Source organism: Tauraco erythrolophus, chromosome 6, assembly GCF_009769465.1.
Source record: "Tauraco erythrolophus isolate bTauEry1 chromosome 6, bTauEry1.pri, whole genome shotgun sequence".
Lineage (NCBI taxonomy): Eukaryota > Metazoa > Chordata > Aves > Musophagiformes > Musophagidae > Tauraco > Tauraco erythrolophus.
Genome location: NC_141470.1, coordinates 59,537,159 through 59,547,646, shown reverse-complemented (window position 1 = coordinate 59,547,646; position 10,488 = coordinate 59,537,159).

The window sequence follows — 10,488 nt, the reverse complement described above, 5'->3', positions numbered from 1 at the left end:
CCTGCCCAAATAAAATAAATCGCTGATGATACTTTCCTTACCTTAAAGTGCTTCTTGGCATACCCTGGGAAAATACTTACTCTGAATGCTGGTTTTTTGCATGTCATATATCATATCCCAAATGACGACATCAGCTAGTAAGATGAAGTTCCATGTAGATGGCTTTTTGCTGTTAAATGCAGCTAGCCACAGTGTGCTATGTATTTCGATATTAACATTCAGACTGCCCATAAAAGACAAAGAATGTAGAGTTCATGCTGATACGCTATTTTTGACTCCTGCCTTGAGACCAAAGAACTGCTGTACAGTGCATATGGACTGTAAAATCACTGCACGGCTTGGAACATCCTGTCAGGAGACCATATGTGTTACAGCATTTAATACGAGTTTGTTTTTCTCTCCATATGCTTATGTAACTGCTGCTAAGGTCACTAAAAACTTTGCATGTGTGCAGGCAACCAGAATACCTGATGATCTCGCTTGAGAATTCTCTGCTCTTTTATTTTTGGTCATTTAAAACCACTTTTTCATGGATGACCTTGGTAAGTGCATTGGAAAGCACATGATCTAGCTGCTGCCCCTGAAAACTTTGCATTGCATGCTGTGCAAAAAATGAGTGTGTGGTTATGCAATCCCGTATTTGTGTAGAAACAACTGATGTCAAGGCATCTTCCTATTCATCACGGTTATTCATCTTTTATTCCGGTGATTGACACTGGCTGTTGTCTCAGTGTTTGTAATGATTTTAGCCATTGTTAGTTAACATTGCAACAATGCTTTATAAACAAAGAATGTATCCCAGTAACCAAACACATTCTGTGATAATGAGATTTATCCTATAGCCCCTTGATTTGCTATTACAGCTCTTGATTAGTTTGGCATCCATGCAACATTTCAGAAAAGAAAGGAAAATTAAATGCTGTGCATATTTAGCAGTGAGTTGTAGAACAAGAACTATGGATTTGATGTGCTCGTCACTGCAAAACAGCATAAAATACATTTGGGAAGTCCTCTCTGGGTATTTGCTATACATGCCCCCATGCCAGAACTCCCAGTGTTTTGTTCATTCAGGCAGGGCAATTTTTTGGTTATCTTTCAGGCTGGGGACTGCACAGCAATTAATGGGCAAGGATCTGCTGAAACAGAGACCGTAGCTGCCTCGGCCTCTATAACGAGCTAGTTCTGTCAACAATGGCTTATTTTACATCTTGGCATGGGCTGTATTTTGAGGCTTCCCAGGCCACAGGTAGGAGCTCCTGGGCTGTGTTTGAGGGATCTCTGCTGTGGTGGATAGGAGCACACAGCTCTGGCTCATCTTCCCAGCCCTGCCTGGAGCCTCGCTGTGTGATCATTCACAAGTTCCTATCTTTCTGCCTGGATTCTCCCGTCCGTAAAATGGGGCTAGTCCATGCTCACCCATCCCATGGCAATCTTTCAAGGTGTAGTTTATTGATATTTTTAACCACTGTTTCGTTATTCTTTATGAGTTCTCTGCTGAGCCATTGCTACAGACTAAGCTCAGAAGGTCAACTCTTGCCCTTGACCTGAAATGCTAAATTTGAAATTGCCCTTGTTGCTACCTGAGGGCAATAACATGCATCTGTGGAGCGATTACTGAATGGGGATGTGGTTTGATTTGAGCAATATTCACCAAGATCATGTGGTAGTTTGAAAACTTGCCATTTAGGAGGTTTTGTATTAAAATGACTCATTTTTAATTTGGATAATTGAACACTTGTCTTGTGCTTAATGACCTGAATCGATCATTTGAATATGTTGTGCTGTAGATCAGCTATTGAAAACATGTTTTCTTGGGTTTTTTTGGTTTTTTTTTTTGTTCTTGTGATATTGGATTGCTCCTGTTCCCACTGAATTCCACAGGAGTTTTACCAGCTGACTTCAACTAATTCTCAAAATCAGCATTTGTATTGATGGATGAAATCGAGGAAGCCAGGTGTGCAAATGCAGTATTTGTTTGCACACAGCACGACATTAAGGCAGAAGAAGCCTACATTTATAAAATGTCACCTGGTTTGTGGTACCAAACCTGAAATCCTTAAGATAATTAAAGCAGCTGATAGTTGTAGATATTCTGCAGCTCAAAAAGACAGTTTTTTATCCCTCAGGCTGAGCTCCTTGAATGTGCAACATCCAGAATTTTTCACTCTTTCTGCATACGTTAGAATTTGTTAGGATTTGTGGGACAGAGAGAACATGGGCACACTGCTTAGAAATGTAATCAAATCGCATTTGATCAAATGACCAACGTTTGACCCAGTGTCTGGAACTCCATCTTCAAGTGCAGTTTGGGTCAACAGCGAGGAGTTTAATGCTCTAAGCTTTAATAACCAATGGATGTACTGCTCCTACCCAAGCCAGTTGTGAACACCATCCCTAAAAATGTAACAGTCAGGAATTAAATACAGAGATATAACTCTCTGTAGAGGAAATTAGGCTTTGCTTTCTCATTACACGTCTGATTGTGAAACCCTTCTGTTCCTCATTTGTCTTCTAAGTGTTTTATTTTCCTTACTGGCAGAGATACCGAGGACAGATTATTATTATGGGAACAAAAGAAAGATGTGCGTGTGCACGTACACACAAACCCACAGATGTGCACGAGGTACCGCCTGCCTTCCAGAGAACAGAATCCACGCCAGGCAGTGTGGAAGTGATCTGCTGGCACAGAGACTGCTCATTCACACGGCTTTTACTATGCTACACGAACAATAGAAAACGATATATTAAGCCTTTGGAAAGATGACAGAAGAATACTGTTTTACGATACAGTCAAAACCAAATGGACATCATCTCATTTAAGGTGATTTTTTAAGGAACACAAGTATGTGTGGAATAGTAGCTGAAGTCACGCTGGCTGCGATAGACCTACCGACACGTTTTGACATTAAGGAAGCATTTAACGCAAGAAACCCAAGGAGCTAGCTCAGTGCAGGCGATGTCATGTCCTATATCGAAATACTGTCAGGGGATTCGGTAAGCAGAAATCCTGCTGCCTCTAGACATGCTGGGATGACTCAGATATGGGATGAAATGTACCGCTGCAGCATCGAAGGCTTAATTTCTCCTGGTAATGGAACCACGCGAGTCCCTTATATCCTTTAATCCTGGTGTGATGAAGCACCTCCTCCTGCTTCAGCAATATCCTCTAGCACACGTTCCTGGGCTCTGTGTCGTATGTCACAGCAAATGTTTGTACAAAACACTAGGGCAGCCCCACAAACCATGTAAATCAGCAGAACTCAACCGTAGCATATGATACCCATATAGGTGGCATGCTGCTAAATGCTTTTCCTGTCCTTGTTCTCTTTTTATACATAGGCAGGATGTAAACGTCACAGTTTTACAGCAATCAGATAACTCCCTCGCTTCTTTTGCTTCACAACTTGCTACTGTAGAAATTCTAATGCAAGGGCCCTAAAGAGACCATATGGGCTGTAAACATTCCTTATGTGTCACACGTACAGAAAGAACATATTTTCTTATCAGCTCACACAACAGCAGATCATGCAGAAATGATTTTTTTTAAATTACTACTATTTTCCCTGCAGTAACAGCAATAAAACAGTAAGTAACAACCCTTGAATGCTTTCTGTCTATTCTACAGCACAAGGATCTTTTCCCCTTTTTGGTCACAAGAGAAATAATAAAGGCATTAAAATGTACATTTCTTTTCAGAAAGTGTTGTATTGATTTTATGTAACATCTGAATGCTTTGTGTTGTAGATTACTTATAACCATATAATTTGTCTCTAACAAGAAACAGACCAAAAGACTTGCTCACTGAATTGTGCAAATGAGCCTTTCCTCATCAGTGATCCAAGGCATAATAAAATACCCGGCTTTTTTCATTCCCTCTGAGAGGTGAAAAAGCTCGCTTACAGAAGAAAGTGCATTCCACCAAAAAAAAAAAAGGTGACTAATCATAGGTTGAGCCCATACTGAAAAGGAAAAATCCAGTTTGTATTCGTGCCTTCGTCCCGGGATCATTCAGTCCCATCTCTGGTTTGGAAAGAATAAGAGTTTGTTTGATTAACAACCACAAAAATGTTACTTTTATGGAACGAATCTAGCGGCAGCCAGTTGCTGCCATTACTCCACCCCTATTGAAGTACAACAAGCTAATAAGCAGGTTGTTTGAATATTTTCTAATAGCTGAAAGTAAAAGGCATAGTCAATAAAAGCAATCTGTAACTTGAAAAATTCTTCCCCAAAGTAATCACATCTTGCAACAAAACAGAATAGATGCTGGTCTAGAAACAGAGAGATTGCAAATTTAGTATTTCTGAAACCTCTCAGACTGAGCAACGAGGTACATAACATTGCCAGCTCTACCAAACCTTCAGATATGTTTCATAAAAGACCTATCTGGGGACCAAACAATCTTTCAGGAAGGACCAAAGAGGAAGGAAAAAAGCAGAAGTTGCACAAGTCCACATGGACAACTTAGCGAGCTCTCCTTTGGAGGGACTAGTACCATGGAAGCACAGATTATGCAGGACCCCCAGAGAATCCTGACCCAAATTGGCAGTTCTGGGGTAGTTCTGTCCCTTGCATCACAGGCAGCTGGTAACCACACTGCCACTGGTTTCCAATCAAATCCAGTGTCTTCATGAAATATGCAAGGAACAATGTTTTCTGCTAAGGGAATATGCAAATTCTCAGTTTATTTAGAGAAGTATGGCGTTTAAAGGAGGTCACGGTGATCACAGTCCTCCATCCACTGATGTTGTGCCTTTTCGTTCACGTTCTCTGGGCAAAGTCAAGAAGAAACACACGATCATTTCCCTCCCCAAAGCTGAGGAGGGCTTTGGCCTCAGAACTTCTATCTGCCACCGTGGGGTATCATCAAGCATCTCCTCGGGTAACAGCAAGTGCCACAGTGGTCTGGGGACGTTGCAGAGCTAGAATGACTGGCTTCAGAGGGGCTCATAGCCTCTGACAAAACCTGGTCTAAGTGCAATAAATGGAAACTCGAGGGAAATTCTGAACGAGTTTAGATGACTTCCCTTTCTGTCAGCTGTTCTGCCCCACAGAAAGGGCTGTAATGGTGTAACAGTATCGTAGACTGTTAAATTCTCTCGTAGCATAACTCTGGTGGATGTTTTGATGAAAAGCCTTTTACAAAGAGTCCCAAGTGCGTGAGGTGCCTGCCTTCCATTGATCTCCATGTGGGCTCAGTGTCTGATGTGCTTTGGCATCTTTGGCATTCCCACTGTCCGCACATGCCTCTAGACCTTTACAAATCCAGCTATAAACTCTTATTGACTTAAATCATAGGATTAAAACCAAAGTTTTAAAAAAATGGCATTTTCAGACACTTGAAGTTATTTTGCCATCATCAAAAAGTCTCATACTCTGTATATCAGTTTTGATTTAGGAGTCTGCCTGACATAGCTCAAAATGCTAAACCAGATGTGGCACTTACAAAGCGATGCAGCAACGTAACAGTGGCAGCCAAAAATGCACAACTACAACAGTCCAAGGCTCAGGTACGAACTCTAGGTGGTGTACAGAATTTTTATTTTTGCGGAGTTTTCTAAGTTCCCTTGGAAATAGCAATAAATTAGGAACTATATTTACTTGATGTTTAATTCATGAGCAATAATATCTGTTGCTGCAGGAGTATATGTGTTTACGGTAGTTTCGACCCTTGGCTCTTCCCTGGCCTCCCCCTCGGCTGCAGCATTTTCAGTGGGGGCCTGGTGGGTGTCAGGGGTCGGCAGCTTCGGCTGTTGCAGGCAGGAAGGAGCAAAGCTCAGGAGCAAAGGGATTTTCCCCGGCAGCAACTTGCCACAAGCCCCGAGCAGGTCATGTCTGGGAGGCGATGGTCTGATCTCCTCCCACAGCCCCAACAACCAAGCTATCACAGCAGGGGGGAAGGTGAGGTAAGGAGGTCTTGAACTAACTACAGATAATATATGTCAAAATTAACAGCCTGAATTACACACAGAGATAACTGGGAGGTCACTGGAGATCACACAGCATTGCTATTTCTGGATGCCCTTGGGGCGTGCTACAGTAACCCAAGCTAGATTGAGCAGAGCCAGGTTCACTGTACCAACATCTGGGCCAGGAGCAGAAGGAAATCCCCTTTGAGCAAGCATCAGCAGTGAAAAAAGCATCGCTGCTCCTAGTGCTTTGGCTATTCATCAGCTGCGGTGGACCCAGTGCATTTTCTAAACCCTGACCCTGTTTTATGAAACCCAGGCAATGCTCCGTGAAACAACCACCATTGATCCCTTGAATGAGAACAGCTTCTCAAGGGCCCTCAGTTTTTTACTACCACCAAATGCTCTTGTGTGGAGAGCAGAGAAGGTGGCCCTGCAGGGTCATTCCGAGCCCAAGGTGAGCTTTGAGGTGCTCCAGGATGGGCTGTCTCTGAAGGGCACTGGAGGACATGGTTGGCCTGTTGGGATAAAGCAAATCTTGTAGCCACACTGAGCTTTCACACATGAAGCTCTGCCACGTACAACCACGTCTGTCAGCAGAGTCTCAGCCAGGCCGTGGAGATGCCCAACAACGCATAGCCTGCTACTGTATGGATATTTTCTGTATCTGATGGGGCAGAGCTAAAGGGATGGATCTGGATCTAGTATTATTGCTTTTTTTTCCTGTTCTTTATGCAACATGTGTACAGTGTTTTGGCCTCTGGTGGGTCTAAATCCAGGTTTCACCTTCGAGTCTTTGCCTCAAATCTGGTTTAGTAACACCTAAGAACCTTTACCATACAAATAGCTGCCATGTGAGCTGTATCCAATGACATCTTTGTTAGCTTCTATTCTAGCTGGCTGTGGATGGGAAACAGGCATGTCCACAGCACCGTCCTCACAAGAGAGCGCCCACGGTGAGCCTTCCTTCTCTCATGCCTTTTCATTAAAGCACACACCATTGCCAGCTTTCTTCTCTGGAAGCTCTGAGAGAAGATTTCCTAAATATCTCAACTAAAGATCCTGTCTGCGATGTGGAATTTTGTCTGCATCTATACTTCATGTTGCATGACTCCATCTCCTGGCAACAAGGGGTAGATAAAGCCAGCTGCTATTTGGGAGTCTCAGGATCACTCGGGCTTTTCCCGTTATGTGGAGCATGTGTGTCCTCTGGCTGTGTCAGTGACATCCTGGGGATGTAAATGGGAGCTCACCACAGGCCTTGGATGCCTCCAGCACAAGACCCTCCCATGGTCAGACCAGCCTGACAAGGCCAAACCTCTCTATTACAACTCCTGTACACAAATTAAGAGTATTTAACCCATACTTGCAAGGAGCTCACTTTTGATGCTTTAAGGAAGGTTGAGTCTGATCAATGGCAAAGAGGTAGCCTGGATGCTGAAGATTTGGATTCAGTTCCTTCATAAAGAAACCACCATGTATTAAAGGTCCTTGTGACATGCAAGGCCGGAGCTTGGAGTACGTAGTCTAATTTCAGCATGTAGTCTCTCCTTGTCCCTGTTTCCAGCAGCAAAAAGAGGAGACAGCCCTTCCCTACTTCACAGCGCTCTAATATTGTACCAGCACAAGCCATAAAAACACACAGAAGTTCTCTTTGCATCTTCTCAAATACAGATTTTATTCATTTTCGACAAGAACATCTTATGAGACTAAAAAATACAAGTAATAGAAACAAATATTAATAATCATGAAAATGGAGAAGCTATAAAGAAATGGCAACTTATGCAGCAGTTCACTACGACGATGTGAAAGGCTCCTAGAAATGGAAAAATTCCTCCTTCACAGTGATGACTCTTGCCCTTTAAAAAACAGCCAGATGAGACTCTTTGTACCCACAGGGTTCTCCTGCAGTGACAGCTACATTAACCATTGCTGACAAGCACTTCTCTTTGCTTGTAAAATCAGCTTAGCGAGTGCAAAATTCTTCCAGACTTTAAAATGGTTACTATCCAATGGAGATACGCGCCATGCAAAGCAAAACAACCTTGTGCCGTACGATTATTCGCGTGTTGTTAGCGCTACTCTGAGATCACTGGATGGGCTGATCCAGGACGATGTCTGGGCATCTGTCTGTTTTGGCTAATACTGCAGAATAGATGTGGATGTAGGAAAGGACACTGGGGTTTTTGCTGCATTTCTCTCCCTGGGCGTTTTTCCGTGCTTATCACCACATTGTCTGTGCAATGAGCAGCACAGCAGAGGAGCAGTAATATATGCCTGGATCATTTGTCTGTTGCTATTAGAGCAATGTTTCAAATTTGCGCATAAAGCCAGCACGCTCCCTCCTGCGCGCGGGCATGCGTGCATATAGACGCACGTTCCCTTCCTGGCATCCTATTTCGCCCTATTAATTCCACATCCGTCTTGCTTATACGTCTGAGCCGTCCTTTGTATGCAAGGAACTCCTCCTGTGCGAAGGGAATTCTTCTGGGCTTGGGTGAAATGAGGTTCTGCCAGCCTCCTCCCACCCTGTCACAGCACCAAGCCTTCGAAACTGGGTCACACTGGCTCTGCCACCTCATCAGAGCCAAGCTTCTGTACCACCTATGGCCATTTCCAAGACTTTGTAGCCCCATGGATTGAACTTAAACTATGTGGCACGTGATAGATACAATTTTGATGCCGTCGGTAGTTCTGTAATATTTCTATGACATTTATAATTGCTGACCGGAAAACTCCAAGCCTAGGACCTTGGCATAAAATGCAAGTCAGACTCCTAATCTGCTCTACCCCTATCAACAATCTGTCGTGTCCAGGAGACTACATCTCAATGAGGTATAGGAATTCACTATATCACCTCCTGCTTAGGAGGGGATGGGATGGGATGGGATGGGATAGGATAGGATAGGATAGGATAGGATAGGATAGGATAGGATAGGATAGGATAGGATAGGATAGGATAGGATAGGATAGGATAGGATAGGATAAAAAAAAAATAAAATGCATTAAAATGCTTGAAATTACCTTTTTGAGTAATCAGCTAATTTTGCGGTGTAAATACAATACATTGTTATACTGTCTTTCCTTGAAGGCTCCACTGCCAATCCATGACATCTGTTGCAAAAATCCTACTGAGCTCAAAGATGCAACCCTGGCTTTCAAACCTACCTTTTCACTGTAGTTGGTGTGACTGGAATTGCCTGAGTTAAAGAAATGACTATTAAAACATCAAAGTAAAATATTAAATTGTGTGTGAGAAAGGAGCAACTCTTTGCGGCAAAAGCAACAGGAAATGACTTAGCTTTAAGTACAGATGCAAATCAACTGAAGTTACATTTCTAATAGCTTCCAAATTAAATTGTTCTTATTATTTGCATTATTCTAGGATGTTGGATTCATAGTCATCTTTGTAGAGATGCAAAATTAACTGGCAAATCAGGCAAAGAATGCCGAATTTCTAAGCAGCTCGTTGTGCGTACTTAGTATTAACAGGTGGAATTTTGGAGCTGACCTGGTCTTCTACGTGATTACATTTAATTGTATAGCACAGTTCATTAGGAAAGAGGTCCATGAGACTAACTCAGCAAGACTCAGTCTTGCTGAGACTAAACCGAGTGCCTTGTGAAGTACATTTATGAAAAATTGTTTCATGGCGCTCAGAGGGAAAATTATTTTCTGTCTCCTGTATGCCCACTTAAGGACTGCCAACATCTTGTTTAACACAGGTATAATTCCGTTATTTTGACACTGAACAAGAAAAGAAATCTGAAATAAATGCAGCTGTGAGAACTCAGACCTGTTTTCTGCTGATCACGGAGGCACAATCTTCACCCGTGTAAGTCAGTGGCAGCACAGACCCTGACTTCATTAGGGCCAGGATCTCAGCCAGGATATTTTATCCTCCGAGCTTGCAAGTGAGAATGTCCAAAATAACCCACTAAGAAAGGAGAAGACCATGGATAACGCAGCCAGGGTGCATCACTCGAATGAAGTTTACAGCTGTACGCTACAGACAACTCGTGAGCCACAGCTCAAGTCTGCAAAACAGTGCAGTCGTTTGGATGGTGAGCTCCTTGGAACTGACAGCCAGTTTTTGGGTGCTCATTCAGCACCCAGCATGGCTGGCCCCAGTTCCCAGGGATGGATCCCAGGTGCTACTGCAACACCTTCAAATACTAAACCTAAATGACATACGGGAAAGAGGATATCAAAGAGAAGATTAAAGATAGTTTAAACTAAGGTTTAGGAAGAGTTTTTACAACATATGTGCCGTGAGGAGCAGCATTTAAATGAAAATAACGACAGCACTGATATATCCCCAGAAAGCATTACAGGAACACTAGCAGTTCACGCAGGTAGCGGCCTGTGGGCTCAGCAGAAGGAACGGTAGATGCTGCAGGCTGGTGGTACAAGCCAGCCCCAGCTGCCTCCCGGCCTGACCGGCAGCCCTGCTGGATAAGCTATCAGAGGTGGGATTCAGAAATAATCTTGCCTGTCCCTGAGTGTGCAAATACTGGGAGAAATGTGAAATAACCCTTCCCGGAGTGTTCAAGGCTGAGTTTGCAGAAAGGCAAACTGA